The sequence below is a fragment of the Cavia porcellus genome, unplaced genomic scaffold, assembly GCF_034190915.1.
Source record: "Cavia porcellus strain 051 isolate PalLab524CR breed Dunkin Hartley unplaced genomic scaffold, mCavPor4.1 scaffold_17, whole genome shotgun sequence".
Taxonomy (NCBI): Eukaryota; Metazoa; Chordata; class Mammalia; order Rodentia; family Caviidae; genus Cavia; species Cavia porcellus.
In genome coordinates, this window is record NW_026947500.1 from 49732370 (window position 1) to 49754902 (window position 22533).

At 36.5% G+C, this 22533-nt stretch overlaps 1 pseudogene; it reads left to right on the plus strand.

Moving 5' to 3' along the window:
- Window positions 1–9913: 9913 nt before the first annotated feature.
- LOC100724261 (olfactory receptor 8J2-like) lies at window positions 9914–10845 on the plus strand (annotated as a pseudogene).
- Window positions 10846–22533: the final 11688 nt, after the last annotated feature.

The window sequence follows — 22533 nt, forward strand, 5'->3', positions numbered from 1 at the left end:
TGAGAATTTTTTAATTTATGTTCATTAAGAGATTAATCTGTATTTCTCTTTTATGTTGGGTCTCTCTCTGGTTCTGATATCAGAATAATACTTTTTTTCAGGAATCACTTTGAGAGCGTTGTCTCCCTTTCAATTTCTTTATAGAGCTTGAGGGATAATGTACTGGATTATCTGTAAATTTCTTGTAGGATTCAAAATTGAAACCATCAGGACCTAAATTTTGCTTTGATGATAGATACCATTTTAATTACATTTTCAATTTCATTGACTGATATTGACTTATTTAAAATTTTCATATGTTTTGATTCAACTTTGGTAATTCATATGTATCTAGGAATCTGTACATTTCTTCTGTGTTTTCCATCTTAAAAAGTAAAGATTCTTGAACTAATTATTGATACCTCCTGGATTGCTGCAGGATGCATTGCGACATCTTCCTGCCTTAGCATCCCAAGTTCTGGAGTTACAGGTGTTGTCACCACACCTGGCCTGGATCTTGTTTCTTGATCCATTCTGATAAGTCTGGTTCATTTGATTGATGAGTGGAGACTATTTACACTGATGGTTATAACTGATAAGCATTGTGTCGTATTATTTTCCTGCTGTTGGTTCTGTATCTTCTCTCTCTGTTTAATTGGCTTCTCTACCCACTGGCTTTTTTTCTAAGGTGTTCTTGGAATTTTTGTTTCTTTCATCTCTTCTAAAATATTCTTCAGAACATTTTGCATATCTACTTTGGTCATGAATTTCTTCAGTTTTTCTTTGTCATAGAAGTCTTTTATTTTACCATTAATTTTTGAAAGGTAATTTTGCAGGTACAACAACATGGGTGAGTGATTATTCACTTTTAGGACCCGAAATAGTTTACTCCAAGCTCTCCTTGATTGAAGGGTTTGTGTTGAAATGTCTGTTGTGATTTTGATAGGCTTTCATTCATAGGGTTTGCTTCTTGTCTCTAATGCCTTTTAATATTTAGTTCTTGTGTAGAATTTAAGGAATCGTGACTGTTATGTGCCTTGTAGTTTTATTTTAGTCATGGCTACTTGGGGTTCTATATGCCTCATTTATATGTATACCAACTTTTTTTCCACGTTTGGGAAGTTTTCCGCCATTACTTCTGTGAACAGCTTTTTTATGATGTTTATGCTGTGTACTGCTTTCTTTGTGACTCTGATCAGTCTGATATAGTAAGATTTACATCATCTTGCAGCTTTTGGATTGGTTTGTCATGGTCCCTTGGTATTTTTAAGATACCTTTCTTTTGTGGTTATTAATCACAGTCTTGTTTTAATGATGTGATATTCTGTTCTCAACTTCATTCAATCAGTTTTGAATATTTTTCAATAGAAATTTTATCTCTTGGGTATCTGCTTGAATCTGTTTTATGGATTCCATTTCTTTTCTGTGTTGGATGTTCATTGTTTCCATCATTTTCCTAAACTCTTCTTTTTGTGGTCTACTCTAGATTCATTGAGCAAGTCTTTCATTTTGATAGTCAATTGTTTTATTTTTCAGCGAGATTATTATCTCTATAGGCTTACGTATCTAGCACTTCTGAAAATTCAAGGAAGTATTTCTCATTAACTATGTTGTTGTTGTTGTTGTCGCCTGGACTGATTTGGAATATTCATTTTGCTTTTGCAGCTTGTCATTTTCTACATTTTTTTTGTACCTGGGGTTGAATTTACGACCTAGTGCTTAAGAGGCAAGCACTTGATCCTCTGAGCTAAATCCCCAGCTACTTTTTAAAATTTTATTTTGTTGTCCATGTTGATGGTTGTAAGTTTATTATGTTAGAAAGTTTTATCACTAGTATCAAGGCTTCTCTAGGAAGTGTCTGTTCCTCTGTTATGTCTTCTGGGTGTAGGTAGTTCTTGTGTGTCATTGTTTTCCAAGATCATACTTTCTGGATTTATTAAGGGTGAGATGTTGCTATCTATTTGACTCAGCACCCAGTCCTTTGGTACTGAACTATGCTGATGGTTATGACTCCAGACAATCACATGGTTATTACATGAGGGAGAACAACTGATTAAAAAGGTGTGGCACCATATCTAAATTAGTACAGTTAACAATAACAGTAACATCAAGCACAGTTGAGAGTCTGACAAACTGTGGTAAATATTACTTTGCAACCTTCAACCATAGGACCAAGATGTATAGTTACATAATAAAATTCAGCAGAAATCAGAAACTAGTATGCACAGAGTTTCCCCTTTATAGAGTCTTTCATTCTGTTGTTGGAAAGCATTAAAAAGGAAGAAGGACAAAACCCAGAGAAAAACGAAGAGATACGTAGTAGACAGGGCTGGAGACAAAAGATAATAACCCAAGATTTGGGAAATGGAAGAAAAGGGTAAGAGAGGAAAAAATGAAGAAAAAAGGGAAACATTTACAAAGCAATCCAGAAAGAGTAGAGACAGTGTTCACTCACATGAAAACATCATAAAATCAAAAGAGATAGATGAGAAGAGAGAGAAGGTGGAATGACCAAACACAAGTAAAGGTAAAAGCTAATCAACTTTTTATAAAGTGGACAGAAAAAGGGAAGGGAAACAAATTAACAAACAAGTTAAACAATTCCTCTGCTGGGCACAGTTCAGTGCTAGAGTCCAAGTCAGAGTCCAAACTGGGGAAATGTAAGGGAGCCTGCAGCAGGGTTAATAAGGGCACATTTCTGAACTTGGCCTTGAGGTGTGCAGGCTGTGGCTGTTCTCACCCGGAGATTTCTGTGTCTCTGGGCCTCCTGCTAGCAGCTCCTTACCTTTGCTGTCCCTAAGGTGCTCTCCCAGCTGCCTGGGTGTCCTCAGCAGGGCCCCTCCCCTCCCAGTCTCTGGCACAGATGGCTCCCCCCAGTCCTTGCGTTCAGTACCCACTGCGTGTTTCTGTCCTGTCTAGTCCCACGATGGGTGTGTGTGTAGGGGGAGGTTCGGTGCTGTCACTGCTGGGGAGACCCCAAAGCTGCGTGGACTCATGTCAACCTCCTCTCCAGCGGATTGAGGGCAGACTTCCCAATATTGTTTCAGCCCCTCCTGTCTGTGTGCCTCCCTGGAGCCCCTGTGCTAATGGCAGGAAGGGACGCAAAGGCTTCCCCACCATAGCTCTTTTTTTTTTAATTTTATTTAAGAGGAAAAAGAGAAAAACACAAAACAAAACAAAGTGGGGTAAGGTTACACATAATACAGAACTACAAAAAAACAACATAACAGTAAGAAATCACCTATTAATAGATTACATATTATCATCTTGGAAATAGTTGCTCACATCACAGTATCAAAGAATACAAAGTAGACATTCAAACAGAGAGACTGCAAACAGTTGTGTTCAATGATCCAAAAACATTAATATAGTCAGCTATTTAACACCCCTAAACACACTTGCTGTTATATCCGTTAGAGCTCTTTTTTTTCCTCCCTCTCTTTTTTGCAACAAAATTTACACATTTTGGATTTTATTACTCCTTAGTTCTTATTACTTTTGGGGGGGGAGAGAATAAAGTCAAATATGGCAAAACAAAGCTGTCAGTCAAAACCAAGGATAGACATAGCACATGATGTAGAACAGAGTACAAGGTTATTAACAATGGTTATCAACGTTGTCTCTTGTTTCCTTAAAAAGAATTGTCTATCTCATCAGATATTATAAAGCTGGACAAAACAGTAGAGAACAAGACCAATAAAACTTAGGCATTGTAAACATTACAGGACTTCCAAAGGAGACAATAGTCAAACCAGAACCGGCATCTCAGCGAATCTCACTGCCCCCAAAGTAGTTGCCTATACCCTCAAACCTGATACTATCGCACAGAACGGAACAGAGTCTAACCAGTCAAAACAAGATCGTAGGAGTATTACAGGACTTCAAAACAAGTTAATAGGAAATAAAAAAGAGTTACTATTATATATCATAATTTTTTCAATTTTTCCCTTGATTAAAATAAACATAAAAAATAACTAAATAATTTTTTTAAAGAATAGTAGTTACCATAGTGTCTGTCTTTTTCCCTGAAATATTTGGGTAAAACTTCATATACTATAGCTTCAAATATTTCCATATCAAGAAGCCCAGAATAAAGCCTTTCTAATTAATAAGGGAAAATTTTATAAGGCTTCAAGGCCACATAATGGGGAATCATGATTACCACATATTTTTATATATTTGAATCATTACTTACATTAGGGAAACTATTCGGTATTCATACATGCGAGGTTGATTTATTTCACTTATGAGTATGGTCTCAAGCTGCGCCCATTTATTGATAAATATCTCAATGTGATCCTTCTTTATAGCTGAACAATACTCCATTGTATAGAAATACCACAACTTTTTTATCCATTCCTCAGTTGATGGACACTTGGGTTGTTTCCAAGATCTGGCGATTACAAATTGTGCTGCTAGAAACATAGGTGCACATATATCACTGTGGTATGATATTTTCAGTTCTTCTGGGAATATGCCTAGAAGTGGAATATCTGGAATAAATGGGATTTCCAATCCCAACTTTTTGAGAAATCTCCAGACAGACCTCCACAAAGGCTGTACCAGTCTACACTCCCACCAACAGTGCAGGAGAGTTCCTTTTTCCCCACAGCCTCTCCAGCATTTGTTGTTGTTGGTTTTCTTGATCCTGGCCATTCTTTCAGGAGTGAGATGGTATCTCAGTGTGGTTTTAATTTGCATTTCTCTAATGACCAATGATGATGAGCATTTTTTCATGTATTTATTTGCCATTTGCATTTCTTCATCTGAGAATTGCGTATTCATCTCAGATGCCCATTTTTGGATTGGATCTTTGAATTTTGGAGGTCTGAGTTTTTTTAATTCTTTATATGTTTCAGACAAGAGGCCCTTGTCTGAGAGAGAGTTCACTAGAATCTTTTCCCAGTTTGTGGGTTTTCTTTTCACTATGCTGGAGATTTCTTTTGACATGCAGAAACTTTTTAATAAGAGGTGGTCCAAGTTATTGATTCTGGGAAGTATTTCCCGTGCGGTTTGAGTCCTGTTCATGAATTCTCTACCTATTCCTATGTCTCCAAGGTTTCTACCCAATTTGTCTTCCAATAGATTTAGTGTTTCTGTTTTAATATTCAGATCTTTGACCCATTTAGATTTTAATTTAGTACATGGTGATAGACATGGGTCTAGCTTTAGTTTTCGGCAAATGGAGAGCCAGTTTTTCCAGCACCATTTATTAAAGAGACTGTCGTTCTTCCAGTGAACCTGCTTGGCTCCTTTATCAAAGATAAGGTGGTTGAGTGTGTTTGTAGTTGTGGTTGTATCTTCTAATCTATTCCATTGATCTTCAGCTCTGTTTTGATTCCAATACCATGTTGATTTTACTACTGTTGCTTTGTTAAGCTTGTAGATGATGAGGTTCAGAGAGCAGCCAGAGCTCGGGCAGAGAAAGCCAGGCTGCGCGGGCAGGGGAGGCACAAGCTGGTGCAATCTGCTTCCAGGCAGCACCTCCTCTGTGGGAAGGCACAGGGGATGAGGGCTCTTAGACCCCAGGTGTCCCCGCGTGGATGCAGTTAATGGCATTTTGCAGTGGATCAGTTTTTCCTAGACTTCTCAGCGCTGCTATTCTTGCTCTGCATACAGGCCTCAGAGCCCCCAAGCCCTTCTGTTTTGCTGTTTTTCTAAAGGTCTGTGTCTGTGTGTCTTTTCATCTGCAAGGCTCTTATTTCAGAGTGACTTTGGCAGCAGGGGGTGTGTCCCTCCCTTCTCTGTGTTTTGGGTTGATTTTCTCTGAGTCGCTCCAATGCGGCTTCTCCGCGATTCAGACTCGTTCTTATTTTTAAACTCTGCCTCAAGTGCATGAGTGAAAGGGTACATTTTAATTCGTTGCTTATTCTATGTATTACTGTAAATAAAGAGGAAGGAAAATCCCAGGCGATGGTGATTGCACCGTTAAAGTTTCCAGGTGATGCGGGCATCGTCCCAGCTGGGAGGGAGAGAGGCCTAGAAGTTCCTTTTGTGGCCGCTGCGCTGCACGTCCTGCGTGTTCTCCAGGAGCTCTGCGGACCTGCTTTGGGGTTTCCAACCTCCCTGGCGGTGCTCACGAGGACACGCGACAGCAAAGCAGATTCTAGTTCTCTTGGGTGATTTGGGTGTGATGAGCTGAGTAAATTAAGCGCCACAGGGAGCAGCCCTCAGTGCTTCCCTTGCCCTCAGGAAGTCCTAAACCCAGTACATCATTATGTGACTATATTTGGAACTAAGATCATATTTGATAACCAGGTGTGGCAGTGCATGCCTATAATGCTAGAATTTGAGAGGTAGAGGCAGGAGGATTGTTGTGCATTTGAAGCCATCCTGAGCTAAATAAATGAGTTCAAGGTCAGCCTGCACTACTCAGTGAGATCTGACCTCAAAAAACAAAAATAAGACATTAACAGAAATGATTAATTTAGAATGAACTTGCTCAGTTGGAACTTAATCTATTACATCTCTGGTCCCTGAAGAAGACATTAGAACAGAGAGTGGGATATACACTAGACACAAATTAGACATAGATAGCAAGAAAACAGCTATTTGCAAGCCAGAGCAGAAAGTAAATCTCAGACATCTTGGTTCTGGACTTCTAATGGCAGGTCAGTGAGGAAATTAGTTTCAGTTTCCTAAGCTACCCAGTTTGTGATATTTTATTGTAGAGGTTTTAAAAATTTATACACCTGTGATCTTGACTTCTTTAGTGAAGTCTAGTACTGTCCTCAAGAAATCACTGCAAAGTATTTAGTGTGATTGTGTTTTGTTTGCTTGAGCTCAAAGAAAGTATAGGTAAGTATTTTATAGATAGGTAAGTAATAAAATAATAATTTTATTATTACAATAAAGTACAGGTAAGTAATAAAATAATAATTTATGTAAATATCATCATGCCAAATATCCTCTCTTTCAAGTTTAATTTCAGGCCTAGTACAAGAAATAGATCAAGGCCTTATATCTGAAATTAGATATATGCATACATACACAGACATAGCTAAGCCCCTACCACATATTGTATATGATTCAGCATCTTTATATACACACTTTACATGTATATATGTATGCATATTATGTATGAATATATACATGTATATTACATATATGTGTGTGCATATACTTCAAATATCGAAAGGTGCATTTCTACTTGTGAATCAGGAAATTTACAGATGTGTTCAATTGTAAAACAGTGTTGCTTTTAAATATATCTTCACTTTTCCTTAGTAACACATTTCTATCATTTCATCATTTCTCATCTCGAATGCAAGCATAAACAAACAATAAAATAATGTCACTCCATAAAAATTGTTTTATAAAGACACATCCTCCTTTCAACATCCACTTTACTTTTTTCTTTGAAATAGAGGCATTCTCAATTTCATTATTGAAGTAAAGAGGGGAGAAATAATACAGATGACTGGATAATAAATGTATTGTTTAAATTTATGATAGCTTCTAATTTGACTACAAGACCACTAATTCCAAACTGTTGAATATTTCATTTTTGCAACAATGTATCTCTGACTGGAACTGAAGGACTTTGACAGACTTACATTAATCCCTGTGTCCCTTAGGTGCAATAGACTTGGATTCATTTCCCTAAGTCAGGTTCAGGCTAAAAAAAAGTCTGAAAGTGTGTGGTTAAGTCCTGGAGACAGAGTTTCTCAAGAGAGCAATTCTGAGTATTACCTTGGTTAAAAAGCCACCTGTAATTTGTGAATCACCAAGCTCTGCTCCAGGTTTTGAGCATGCAGTTTAGAGGAACAGCAGCAGAAGCACTGAAGGTGGCAGCACAATCAGAAGTGGACAGATGTCCTTCTCTGGTACACTGTCCTTAGAAGATCCAAAACAGGTCTTAAAGTTAGTCATTGCACTTTCATTGTGGATGGGACAGGCATTACATAGATTCATATCCAGTGATGCATTGGTTCACAGACTTCTTTTCATGATTGTGGAGAAGAGGTCCACGTCATCGTTCTGCAGGGAAGAGGGGCCCAGTAGTCTTCCTCACCCATTATGGAACTCAGGAATGTTAGGCAAATTTTGCCCAATGCTTTTGTTTGTGAACTTAATTGTTTATGAGCATAAGCATTTATCTATGCAAATATTGCCTTCCAAGATTCATAATGTTTTTGTAATACAGTATGTCAAATATGGTCCATCTATTTATGTTTTCCAATTAGAACTGAAATAACTACCAAAAAGGCATTCTTGCTCATTGAGAACATTTATGCCAAAGTTTCATTTATGCAGTGTTCTCAAAGTTGAAAAGTTCATGTTTCACAGGTGATGGAAAAAAAGTTTAAAAATTACTGCAATCAGGGGCTGGGGATTTAGCTCAGCGGCATATGTGTCAGCCTTGTAAAGCAGGCAGTCATGAGTTCGATGCCCGGTACCGATAAAAAAGAAAATGAAAAAAAAAATTAGTGTAATCTGTATCTTTGAAACAGAAAGAAAAAGGAAAATAGGATCACTATGATTTTAATAATGGTTACTCTTTGAAATTGTTTATCACATTTGCAAATGAAGCACCAAATCAGTAGCACCGTAGGTTTCAATAGAAATAGAAAAGCTGATAAAATCTGGAAGCATTCATTTAGGCTGATAATGAATATGTTTTTCAAGGAGAAAAATAGATAAAATATGCTGATAAAATACAAAACTGCAACTCAGAAAGGACAAGGCAAGACAGAGAAATGGAAGAGGACACTTAAAGTACCACCTTGAAGCTTAGCATTAGAAAATTAAAATTTGCAAATGGACGGAAATCCTCCAGTGGATCCTAAAGCAGATTGAACCGGGAACTCATCAGGAGTTTGAGCCAGAAAATCAAACAAAAATCAAAAAGTGAAAAAGGAAAAATTAATCTCAAAATAGATGAAAAGAATAATCAGTCACAGATGTACGACCTGGTTGGGTATTCCTCAAGTTTTCACAAATAACACTTCACCATTGTGTTCCTGAGGTAAACAGCAGGTTTTCAAAATAATTGTCTAAATATTTCATGAACATCTGAATCTTAGTATTACTATATTCAAAACATCACTTTGATCATTTCATTCTAAACCATACCCCCTAATATTTGCCATGGGTGTTGACACAATGGGAGAAAAAATGATTAAATATTGGCCTTAATCCACACTTCATAAATCATCCTTCATATACTATTCAGAAAGTTGATCATAAGAGCTATGTCAAGAGCATCTCGCTTCCCAGATATCAAATTTACCAACTCTGACACGTTTCTACACTTTGGCTTAAGCCAGTATTAATTTCTCCAGAAATTCCACAACAGTTGATTCAGTTTTTTGTTTGTTTATTTTTTCCAGTTATTATTTGTTTATTTGCTTCAGCTCTAGCTCTTTTTCCAGGTCAATAATCCATTATCTGCTTAACATCCTGAGCAATTTTATAAAGCTTAAATGTGATCATGTTATTTCTCTACCTGACTGAGAATCTTCCCAATAGCAAATAATTACATTAGAATAAAATCTAAATAATTATGATTTCTCTGAATGTATTAATTCTCCAGGTTAAGTTGTAACCCAGTTATTGTATCCTCCATTAATCTGTTCCCATCCTCAATAATAATACGACCATCAAGTGCTAATTTATTTTCTACAATCTAAGAATATATTAAATTTTGATATAGTTCCAAGGGAGTAAATACTCAAACTATGCCATGAAGCTGATTCATCATCATTCTGTCTTACTTTCATTTTCTCTCTCTCTCTCAAACTTTGGGAAACTATACCGTAATTATTTGTCCTAGAACTTTAAGCTTATTAATGGAGCTGGATTAAGACATGATTTGATCTACTTTCCACTCACAGAATTGTCTTAAGTTGCTCATGATAGACCTACAAATGATCTTCTTTGAATTCCCAACTCCTTCTTTTCTTCCCAGGACAAATGGTTTTCCAATACCTACATGGCTCTTGGAAACATGAGCCTGGTCACTGAATTTGTTCTCATAGGCACCTCAGACTTAACAGAACTTCAGATTCCCCTCTTCCTCATCTTCATGGGCATCTATGGACTGATTGTGATGACCAACCTGGGTATCATCAACATCACCAGTTTGCACTGCAAACTGCAAACTTCTTCCTCTATGTACTTCTTCCTCTGACATCTGGCTATTATAAATTTCAGAAACACCACTGTTGTTGCTCTTAAATGCTGAGTAACTTCTTAGCAGATAAGAAAACCATCTTGTACTCTGCCTGTACCACCCAGATGGGGGATTCCCTGTTTTCATTGTGGTTGAGGTCTTCATGCTGGCTGTGATGGACTAGGACCACTACTTGGCCATCTGCAAACCCTTGCCCTACATAATGGTGGTGTCTCCGATGGTCGGCCTGCTGCGGATGTCCTTTACCTTCTTATATAGCTTTGGCACAGCTGTTTTAGTTATATCTTGCATATTCTCTGTATCTTACTGCTCTTCCAATGTCATCAATCATTTTTACTGTGATATCATGCCTCTGTTAATGTTGCCCTCTTTGACACATCAGTTCCAGAAAATATTTGCAGCTTCAAACACTGAGTTTTCCGTGACCATAGTTCTGATATCTTATTTCAACCTTGTCCTGTCTATTCTAAGAATATTCTCATCAGAAAGGAGGAAAAAAACTTTCCACCTCTGGGTCACATATGATAGCAGTTATAGTTTTCTATGGGATGCTGTTGTTCTTGTATTTGAAGCCCTGAACTAACTATTCTTTAAACACTGATAAACTGACGTCTGTTTTTTACAGCTTCGCTATGCTGAACCTCATGATCTACAGCCTGAGGAACAAAGATATAAAGGCTGCCTTACAAAGCTTCATGACAAACTCATGTGGTTCCTGTAAGCCAAGGTAGTCTTAGAGCTCTAAAGATAAATGAAGAGATCGTTTAAATGTATTGTCCTTACACAGTAGAAAACAATGATGAGGTGACAAGACTATAGGTGTTCAAGTCATTTTGCAAATTCAAAGAAGGTAGGTAAGGACTTCAGTTTATTTTTTAGTTTGCTAATCCATCAAAATGTGTATATCAGGGACATAAACACTTGTGTAAACACTTTAATTCTAAATCTACTGAGACATCATGGGATTAACTCAAGTTACCTTTGGCCTCTACAATTACAAGAAGTGCTCAAAATGGTGGCCATCAGCCTTTAGACATTTGTTAGTACAGCAAACTGCTGACGTGTGTATACATTTTGGGCAGTGTCTCTCTAGAGAGAGTTTGTGGATGCACAGTTCCAGAAATTAATCATTTCCATAGTTCTGTTTGCAAGATAAATTAGAGAAGAACACAGTCAAATTCTATGGTTAGGTTCAGTGTTGACCTTGTGTGGAAATTTGATTTGATTCTCCTCCTATTCAGTTTATGATCAGAGTCATGCACATCATTAAGTTTGTAAACCATGGTACCAGTATATCTGTATTTGTATCTGTTTCTATATCTGTAATTATATACTTTTGCTTTATTATTAATGTATCCAATAAATACTACCTTTTTATATAAAGAGAAAATCTGTGCTCCATGGAATTATTTTCTAGTTATCACTTTCATTATACTGTGGAGTAGGGTAAGCAATTAAGAGGTTCCCAAACAGCACTTTTTGTATTAAGAGGAGAGGTTGAGTGATTGTGAAGATAAATATGAAAAGTGAAATAAGTTGTATTTAATGAGATTTATTATACACAGGAGTGGGTTTTTAATTTTCAAGTCAAAATATTTAAATGCAGTACCTATTTCTCATTGTAATTATAATTTAATAAAAATTAATACAATATTTTTCACAGTTATTCATATGACTATGCTAACTATTGCCAATGAACCACAGATATCCTTGTGTGCAATTAATTCCCAAAGCTGTTATGATCTCATTAACTAGCAATGTTCCTGCATTGTGGAGAATGACAAAAGAAGGTTTGATTGTATCTGAACCTGGAAGCAGAGGAACAACAATAATGCAAACAGACCACTCCTAATGTGAAAGAAAATTATTAGTGTCTTCTTTAGTCATCAGAACTTCTTTGTAAAAGAATTGAGTGAATATTTCCTGTGCCTACCTGTACTTTCTCTTTTTTGTAGGTTACCACATTTCAGTTCCATCTGTAATTTCAATGAACCTATGGAAGTATGTGACGTATGTTGAAAACTATTGTCTGCCATTAGTAAATGATGCACTGTCATCTTAGTATACCCATAAACACCTAGACAAGACTCTTCCCCACTGTGAACAGAAAGAGAGGTTGTACAAACTTATGATTTAGTAGAGGAAATAGAAATGGAGAGAATGGAAGAATCATCTGTACACTGACAGCCACAGAGCACTTTGGTGTTGCCTGTCAGAGAGCACAAAGGCTGATAGGGTTCAGAAAGGAGCAATCAAAGGCAAAAGGTAGAACACCAATGTGAATGTGGTGAGAGATAAAAGAGCAAAGTAGAAAAGACATATGCAGTGCATGAGTGTGTGATATAATATGTTCTATGTCAAGTTTTGTGTTCTAAGCATTTTCTGTATAGAAAAATCTTCAGGAACAACTGTTAATCAGAAAATCAGAAGGCAAGAAACCCCTGTTACAGTGTTAAACATCATCTACTGGAAGACGGTGTGCTATTTTTGAATTATGACTTGAGCATACTAACCATGAAGGCAGGGAAGTAAGAAACCAACTTATAAAACAGAAAAGTCCTCAGAAGTCCATGGTTTTCTGTTGTTAAGCAGAGACAGGCATTGTGAACTACCATGAGAATACTGGAATGTTAGGGTACCTGATAAAGAAGTATTGAATTTCTGGGATGGTGATTATTATACGTCTAGGTGTATTTCTATTTTGGTTATGTCTATTTGGGATTCTATGTGTTTCACTAATCCATATGTCAGTTTCCATTGTCATGCTTGGGAAATTTTCAGCTATTATTTCTGTAAATAGCCACTTGATATAATTTGTGTTACCCCCTTCTTTTTTATTTAGCCCTATCAATTTTATGTTGTCTTTCTTTGCATCATATTGCAGCTGTTGAATGGTTACTTTCTGATACCTTGTGATTCTTAAAAGATCATTCTTTTCCTGTTCACTAACTGCAGCATTGTCTTCAAGGTCTGAAGTTCTATCTTCACTTTCATTGAGGTGTTTTGACAAACTTTCAATGGAATTTTTGATTTCCTGTATATCTCTTTGAATATGCTTCATGTATTCTGTTTGTTTCTTACATTGTTCATCCAAGGATTCTATCTTTTTGCTTTGTTCCTCTAATTTTTTTAACTCTATCTTCTATAGATGTGTTCAGAAACTCTTCCATTACTTTTATCATTTCTTCTTTTACCTGGGAGATTATTTCTAATTTTAAAATTTTGTAAACCTTCTTGGAGTTGCTTCTTTATTTCAGTTGCTATTATTTCAGATATTTCAGGTGTATGGCATATATTTTCTTCTATGTACATGCTCCTAGTCTTTCTAGAGATAGGCTGGAGGTTTGAGATTGCATTTTGGTCTTTGGTTTTGTCATTTTCCTATTTATGTGTTTGAAGTGCTGTTCCAAGTCTTCTCCTGGATGTATCGCAATTGTCTTTGGAGACCTCAGTTTCTGGGACTGAATGGAGGTTTCTGAGCATGGTCCAACCAGGCCCACAGGACTTCGCGTGCCACCTCCAGTGTTCCAGGGAGCTGGGCAGGCACATATTCACTGTGGATGATGGCCCAAAGGTCTCTCTGGACAAAGACAAAAGCAATGGAACATATTTCATGTGCTCTCAACTCTGCTGATTGAAAAATGTTGCTGGGTGTAATCTAGTAGGGCCACAAAACTTCCCATGCCTAGTCATAAGAGCAAAATATTAAAAGCTGTTAGAGAGAATAGACAGATCCCTTATAAAGGAAAACCTATCAGAATTACAGCAGACTTCTCAGCACAAACAATGAAGTCAAGAAGAGCAATGGAATGAAGTATTTCAGATCCTTAAGGAAAATGATTTTAAACTTAAAGTTATGTACCCTGAAAAACCGTCCTTCAAAATCCATGGGGAAATAAGATACTTCCATGACAAAGATCAGCTGAAAGCTTCATGATCACCAAGGCAACCCTGCAAAGAATACTGAAAGACAGTTTAGATACACATAGGAAAAAAAAAAAAAAACACTAAGCAAGACAGACAATTAAACAGAATGGAGAGATAAAGACGCAACAGCAGAAAGATAACATGTCAAATATAAAACAATATATAACAGTTATAACCATTAATGTAAATGGTCTCAATTCACCAATTAAAAGAAACAGACTGGCAGATTGGATCAAGAAAAACAACCAACTATATGTTGTCTACAAGAAACCATCTAACCCAAAAGGAAACTCACAGACTGAAAGTCAAAGGATGGAAAACAATACTTCATACAACAGGAACCAAAAAAAAGTGGAATAGCTATTCTGTTTGCAGACAGTGTAAAATTCAAACCAAGAATGACTGTAAGCAATAAAGAAGGTCACTACATACTGTTTTTTTTTTTGGAAAATTTCAAGAGGAAGGGATAGCAATACTAAATATATATGCACCAAATTCCAGAACACCCAGTTATACAAAGCAAACATTAATAGAAATTAAAAATCAAATTAGCAATAACACAATTTTAACAGGACACCTTAACACAGCATTAACACCAAGGGACAGATCAACTAGACAGAAAATCAGCAAAGAAATGACACAACTGAACCACACCTGTGAAAATATGGACTTGAGAGACATATAAAGTGTTCCATCAAACAACATCAGAATATACATTCTTCTCATCAGTACATGGGCCATTCTCTAAAACAGACCATATACGAGCCCACAGAACATATTTAAATAAATGAAAAAGTATTTAAATTATCCCATGCATGTTATCAGATCATACCATATGAAACTGGAAATTAATGTAAAAGAAACTGCAAAAACCCCACAAACACGTGGAAATTAAACAACACAATCTTGAGCAATCAGTGAGTCATGGGGAAATTAATGAAGAAACTAAACAATACCTACAAGCAAACAAAAATACAAATGAAACTTACTGGAATTTGTGGGATGCAATGAAAGCAGTCCTCAGAGAAAAATTTATTGCACTGAGTCCCCACATCAGGAAGACAGAACGAATAGAAATAAACAATCTGATGGTACACCTCAAACATCTAAAAAAAAGAAGAGCAAATCAAGCCCAAAGTCAAAAGAAGAGAGGAAATTATAAAAATCAGAAAAGAAATTAATGCAATACAGACTTAGAAAATAATCCAAAGAATCGATGAATCAAAGAGTTGGCTTTTTGAAATAATTAATAAAATTGATAAGCCCCTAGCCAATCTTATTATAAAAAGGAAAGAAATAGCTAAAATCCATGCAATAAGGAATGCAAAAGATGTAATCACTATTGACTCTGTAGAAATACAGAAGATGATCTACACCTATATCAAAAACCTCTACTCTCATGGGTTTGATAACACAGAAGAAATGGACAGATTCCTAGAAACATGTGCAGTACCAAAGCTGGGTCAAGAAGATGTAAACCTGCTGAACAACACAATATTTATAAATGAAATTGAAAATATAATTAATTCTTTAGCTACAAAGAAGAGCACAGCCCCAGATGGATTCGCTGTGAAATTCTACAAGAAATACAAAGAATATTTAATGCCAACACTCCTTGAACTCTTCAATGAAATCAAAAGGGAAGCAATTTGTCCTAAGTCATTCCTGGAAGCAAATATTGCTCTAGTACCATAACCTGATTAAGACCTAACTGAAAGACAGAACTACAGGCAAATCTCCTGAATGAACACAGATGCAAAAATCCTTAATAAAATACTGGGAAACAGGATGCAGCAAATAATCAAGAAGATTGTACACCATGACCAAGTCGGATTCATCCCAGGCATGCAGGGATGATTCAACATATGTAAATCAATAAATGTAATCCACCATATCAATAAAACCAAGTGTAAGAATCACATGATCATTTCTATAGATGCAGAAAAAGCATTTGATAAGGTCCATCATTTATTCATGATAAGAACCTTACAGAAAACTGGAATAGCTGGTCTTTACCTCAATATGATAAAGGTCATCTGTGACAAACCAGCAACCAGCATCATACAAAACAGCCAAAAACTGAATGCCTTTCCCTTAAAATCAGGCACAAGACAAGGATGTCCATTTTCACTGCTCCTATTCAACATAGTACAGGAAATACTAGCCAGAGCAATTAGACAAGAGAGAGATCTAAAAGGCGTTTTAAAAAAAAAGGAAAAAAAGAAGTAAAATTATCATTATTTGCAGACGACATGATACTCTACATTGAAGAGCCCCAAAACTCCATTGAAAGTCTGCTAGATATAATAAATAAATGCTGCAATGTCCCTGTATACAAAATCAATACTCAAAAATCAACAGCATTCCTATACACTAACAAGATCACTGAGAGAGAAATAAGAGAAGCCACACCCTTAACACTAGCATCCAAAGAATGAAATACTTAGGAATTATTCTCATGAAAGATGTAAAAGTTCTATACAGGAAAAATTATAATACCTTGAAAAAAGAAATTGAAGAGGATCTCAGAAAATGGAAAGATATCCAGTGTTCATGGATAGGAAGAATAAATATTGTGAAAATGGCCATTCTCTCAAAACAGTTACATAGATTCAAAGCAAACCCCATGAAAATACTTTCAACATACCTCACACATCTAGAGAAATCACCCCTAAAATTCATCTGGAACCATAAGAGACATAGAATAGCAAAGACAATTCTAAAGCAAAAGCAAGGCAGGAGGCATCATAATCCCTGACTTGAAGTTATACTACAAAGAAACTGTAATAAAATCAACATGGTACTGGAATAAAAACAGATCTGAAGATCAATGAAATAGATTAGTAGATACAACCACAACTACAAATACACTCAATCATCTTATCTTTGATAAAGGTGCCAAACATGTTCACTGGAAGAACGATATTCTCTTTATTAAATGGTGCTGGAAAAACTGGCTCTCCATATGGCAAAAACTAAAACTAGACCCATGCCTATCACCATGAACTAAACTAAAATCTAAGTGGATCAATATCTGAATATTAAAACAGAAATACTAAATCTGTTGGAAGACAAATTGAGTAAAAATCTTGAAGACATAGGGGTAGGTAGAGAATTCATAAACAGGAATCAAAGCACAGGGAAAATACTTCCCAGAATCAAAAACTGGAATCACGTCTTACTGAAAAGTTCCTACATGTCAAAAGAAATCTCAGGCATAGTGAAAAGAAAACCCATAAACTGGGAAAGAATTCTTAGTGAACTGTCCTCAGACAAAGGACTTCTGTCTAAAACATATAAAGAATTAAAAACAATCAAACCCCTGAAATTCAAAGACTCATTCCTAAAACGGGCATTTGAGATGAATACACACTTCTCAGATGACGAAATACAAATGGCAAATAAATACATGAAAAAATGTTTGTCATCATTAATCATTAGAGAAATGCAAATTAAAACCACACTGAGATTCCATTTCACTCCAGAAATGGCCAAGATCAACTAAACTACCAACATAAAATGCTGGAGAGGCTCTTGGGAAAAAATAACTCTCCTACACTGTTGGTGAGAGTGTAAACTGGTGCAACCCTTGTAGGTCAGTCTGGAGATTTCTCAAAAGGCTGGGATTGGAAGTTCCTTTTGATCCAGTTCTTCCACTTCTAGGCACATTCTCAGAAGAACTGAAAACTTCATATCACAGTGATATACGTGCACTCATGTTTATAGCAGCACAATTTGTAATAGCTAAGTTAGAAACAACCTAAGTGTCCAAAAACTGAGGAATGGATAAAAAGTTGTGATATTTTTATGCAATGGAGTACTTCTCAGCTATAAATAATGATCATATTGAGATATTTATAAATAAATGGATGCAACTTGAGACCATACTCATAAGCAAAATAAATCAAACTCACATGTGTGGATATCGTATAGTCTCCATAGTGTAAGAAATGGTGAGATTACATAAAAGTTTATGGTAATCATGATTCCCCATTACATTGCTTGAATTCTTATAATGTATCCATTCATTAGGTGGAATGGTTTTATCCTGGGTTGTTTGATTTTATTATGTGTGATTGTATGAACATCTGTTTTGAAGAGAACAAGACATTAAACTAGCCAGTGCTGATTTAACATCATCTTGTTTTGAAGTCCTACCATAATTTTGTTCTTCTATTTCCATTGATTATCTCATGTAGTATCTCATTGGATTTTATCATTTGTGTGATCGTATAAACAAATATTTTATGAACAATGGGATAATATAGTGACCATTGTTTGTTTTCTGTTATTTGGTTCTGAATGCTCTGTAATACTTTCATTCTCTTTGATGGTTTTATACTAATTTGTTATGTTTGATAATATTGTGTATGAAGATATGCTCAACTATTTAAGGAAAGAGACCTTATGGTAACTACTGTTATATTGGGTCATATTGTGGTGAAATACTGTGTTGCTTAAATTGCTCTGTTCTGATAAAATAAATGTTGAAATATTTCCTAAACTAGTGTCAAACATCATCACTATTCCTATAGCAGGAAGATGCTACACAGACCTAAGAAGGTGCCTTCTCAGTGCTGTTTTCATTTACCAACTTTTGCCAAGTATTAAGCAGTTTAGGTTTGAGCTTGAATTAAAACAGATGCAGGCTGGACACACCAATGCACTTCCTCCTTAGCTTACCTCTTGCTGGTTTCTGCTGTGCTTCTGTTTTTACACAATAGGAGGGAAGATTTTCCAGTAGATGTCACATTTTCTATACATGTGTTGCTCAGTTGTCTGTTTCCTGGCATCATGATGGACTAGGGCTGTTGCTAGTTTGAATGGCCCTTTGTACCCTCCATACAGGGCTCACAGTATCTGTAGAAATCTGCATTCAGCGTGCTGCTACCCGAACAGCGATAGCTCCTGGTGACCTTTCTTCCTACCATCCTTCCATTTTGCCCTATTTACTGCCTTTCCTATGCAGCCAGATGTTGCACAATCTGACCTTTCTGTGTTTAAAAACACATTGCATGTGTACCCCTCAGAGAAGGGGAGATGGTCTTGTTCCCACAGTGATTCATTTCCATGCTGAAACCCCACCTTAGAGCTTCAGGGAAAGGACACAACAGAGACCCTAAAGGATGTCATCCTCAATAGCGTCCAGGGTTTTATGTTTCTTAAACCAAGAGATGATTTCCATAAACTAATGAAAATAGTGTTTGCTCTACAATCTGTTCTTTGTAAGAATAAAATAAGTAAAATACATCAGTCTTTTTTGACTTAATAAATGTTTACCATAAAATCATTTCTGTATTCTTTTGACACCAGTTTTACTTATAGTCAGGTTTCACATGCAGTGCATACACTCAAAAACTGTTTCTTACTGAAAATTGCATTTTAAAATGGCATTGCCTCATCTGATAGCACACAACGCTATTTGAGAAGAATAGACAAGAGGCACTCATGCATCCCAGTACAAGATGATAAGAGTACTGTAATAGCCTATTAATAAAGATATAATAATAAAAAGTTGAATGTAAATTTCAATAGTTTATTCAGAATTAAATTAATAATACTCCACAATTGAATTACAATGACTTGTAAATCAACATTTCTGACTCGATGCTTGTGGACCAGGACACTTCTGCATTTGGCTCTCTCTCCATGGAGTGGAATATAAGGAAAGATATTACTATCTGGAGTGGAGAGGTCAGGTATGCTTCCAATAATTACCTATAATTTTCATACCACCATAACATATGGAAAACTATCCAGTTCAAAATATTAGGAATGTCAAAGTTGGCAAAACTGGCACTGACAAATCCCTTCCTTAACAAATGTACCATAGGTTTCATTTAGCCCCAGCTGCTTGATAGAGTTCCTCAAATCTGCAGCATTATTGGTTTTTGGAGTTCTATGACTGTTTTTTAAAATATCTATCACTATTTTCATTGATTTTATAGAAGGATGCTATATGAGTCTCCCTTGTGTTGATGAGACTACGTGACAGATGCAAATCAAAGGAGAAAAGATTCCTTTGGGGCCATCATTTCAAAGGTTTCAGTCCTCAGTGGGCTGGCCCCAGGGCAGAGTCATCATGGTGGAAGGGCATGGTGGAGGAGAGCCACAAGCAGGAAGCTTCAGAGGAAAGCAGACAGTGAACAAGGAAGAATCACAAAGAAAGGTGGGGGCTGGGGACAGGATATGCCCTTTAAAGCCTCACCTTCTATACACCTCATCCTCAAAACGAGCCTTGGCTCTTAATAGATCATTGAGCTCTGAACTCATCAGTGACAGAATTACTTTCCTTGTGATCCAATCACCTTACAAAGCCACCCCACAAAGCATACAGTGATATAGGGAAATGAACTTTGTGACTTACTAGATGTCCCACACATGTTGTGTTCTCTAAAATTGAAGAATGAATTTTAGGAACAATAGAGGTTAAGAGCAGAAATATTGGGAAAAAGAAAGAGTCTTTCTGAGACAGAGAAAGAATGGGTCCAAAGTGGGCTGCCGAAGATTCTGTAATTTCTAGGGATTTTTATACAGTAAAACCACAAGGTGAGGTGGATCTAAAGTGGGGAAACTGGGAACTCATGTGGTAGATGGGCATGAGGTGGGACAGAGATGACCAAATCAGGGACAAATGGGGAAGCCAGTCACATAGCAAGTGAGTATTCTTTAGGGATCAGTGACTCTTCCTGTAGGGGCTTGGGATGGTGACTCCTAATTTCTCAAAGTGAATCATATTTAATCCCTAAGAATGACACTTAAGGCTGTGATTGCCTTTGTTTTGCATTCTGTTTTGAGAACTGACTCACAGCAATAGATATGTGTCTCCTGTAAGGTCACAAGATTTTTTTGTCCTCTGTGCCAACTTCCTCGAGGGCCTAGCCCTGTCCCACTGCTTATAATATTTCTAACTATCCCAGATGCCTGTAACAATAGTACATTCAAGTCATTTCAGATCTAACCTACAACTTAGTCATTCATGGAAGTCCTCAGTTTCCTAGTCCAGAAGTTCCTCACATTTCTGTTTTTCTTCTTCCAAGACATGATAATTATGTGTAATTTCTTCAGTGATTATAAACTTTCATGATTACATAAGTAGTCCACCTAAATTTATCATAAAATTAAACATTATTGAAATATATAATATCCTATATTCTCTGGTGATGAGTTTTAAAAGGTTAAGAAAAAGTAATAACTTTTGGAGTCAAATTCCTTATAATAAATTCCACTTGGTTCTATGTCTCTGGAGAACCTTGATACACTAATGAACACAGATTTTCCTAGATGAATGGTCAGCCTCAAGGGATTCATTATACTCTAAAAAGCATTATGGGTAATCAGCCAATGATTTAACATCTCCTTAGGGAGAGACTGAAAGGCAAAAAAAATCCATAAATTACACTTAGTGTGCCATGTAGCAAAAGCATGTAGAGTCAAGACAAAGTTTTGATGGCAGGCAACAATGACAGGTGTCATATGTGGTATTTTGGTACAGGCAGTCATGATTATAGCAGGAATATTTGGGGTTCCAGATTAATTTGACATCAAACTCTAGTAAAATGTCACCATTTGCAGTCTAACATCCTTGCTTTATACCACTCAAGAATGCCTAAGTAGAAACACAGCTTCTTTCTTTCTTTCTTCAAACCATTTTAAATATATTTTATGGGTTATGGTAGACTATGAGCATCATTAAAATATCATGGAGTTATACAGTGTTTCTCCTAAAATTTTATTTCCAGATGAGGCCAAATTGGGAGAAAATGAAATATTACTAAAGGGATATAATATTTTTTATTACATCATGAAATACAGATGCTATTTAACTTTTCATGTTAATGTTCTTCCAGACACATATTTATTAAAGTACCCTACACTTTGAGACTTGGAAAAAGTAATCCTGAATAATAATTATTAAAATTAGGGTATACATGTGATTCTTTCCTAATTTGTTAACGGACCAAAAAGAGTTTCTATCTCACATTTAAATAAGAAAAGATTTTTAAGAAGCCAGGTTTGTGTTATGATAGATGCTATATCTTGTTTTTCAATATCATCTCACAAAAACCAGATAAAATTATCTCAAAGAGTATTTTCTTAAGTATTTTAATCAATAACCAACAAAGGCAAGGCTATAAAACAATGTGATTCTTTCACAGAAATTCCAAGCTGGTGATACTTACTTGTCGGTGTCGCTCCCGGCCGGCAGGAAGAACACACGACGAATTCTGACGGTGTGCAACCTTGTCTTTATTTGTCTCCGCGTGGGCCGCGCGAGGCCTCTGCTCTGCCACCAGTCCTTTCTCACCGGTGGACTTCCTCTATCTCTCTCTGTGCTTCTCTCTCGTGGCGGGAGAGGCACTCACTTTTATAGGGTAACAGTGGCCAATCAATTCAAAGCGCGCGATGCGGGCTGATTGGCTAACGTCAGTTGTTGCTGGGCAGACTATCTTACAGAGCGGGTTGTTTAAGTCGCCAGGGCAATCAGGGGG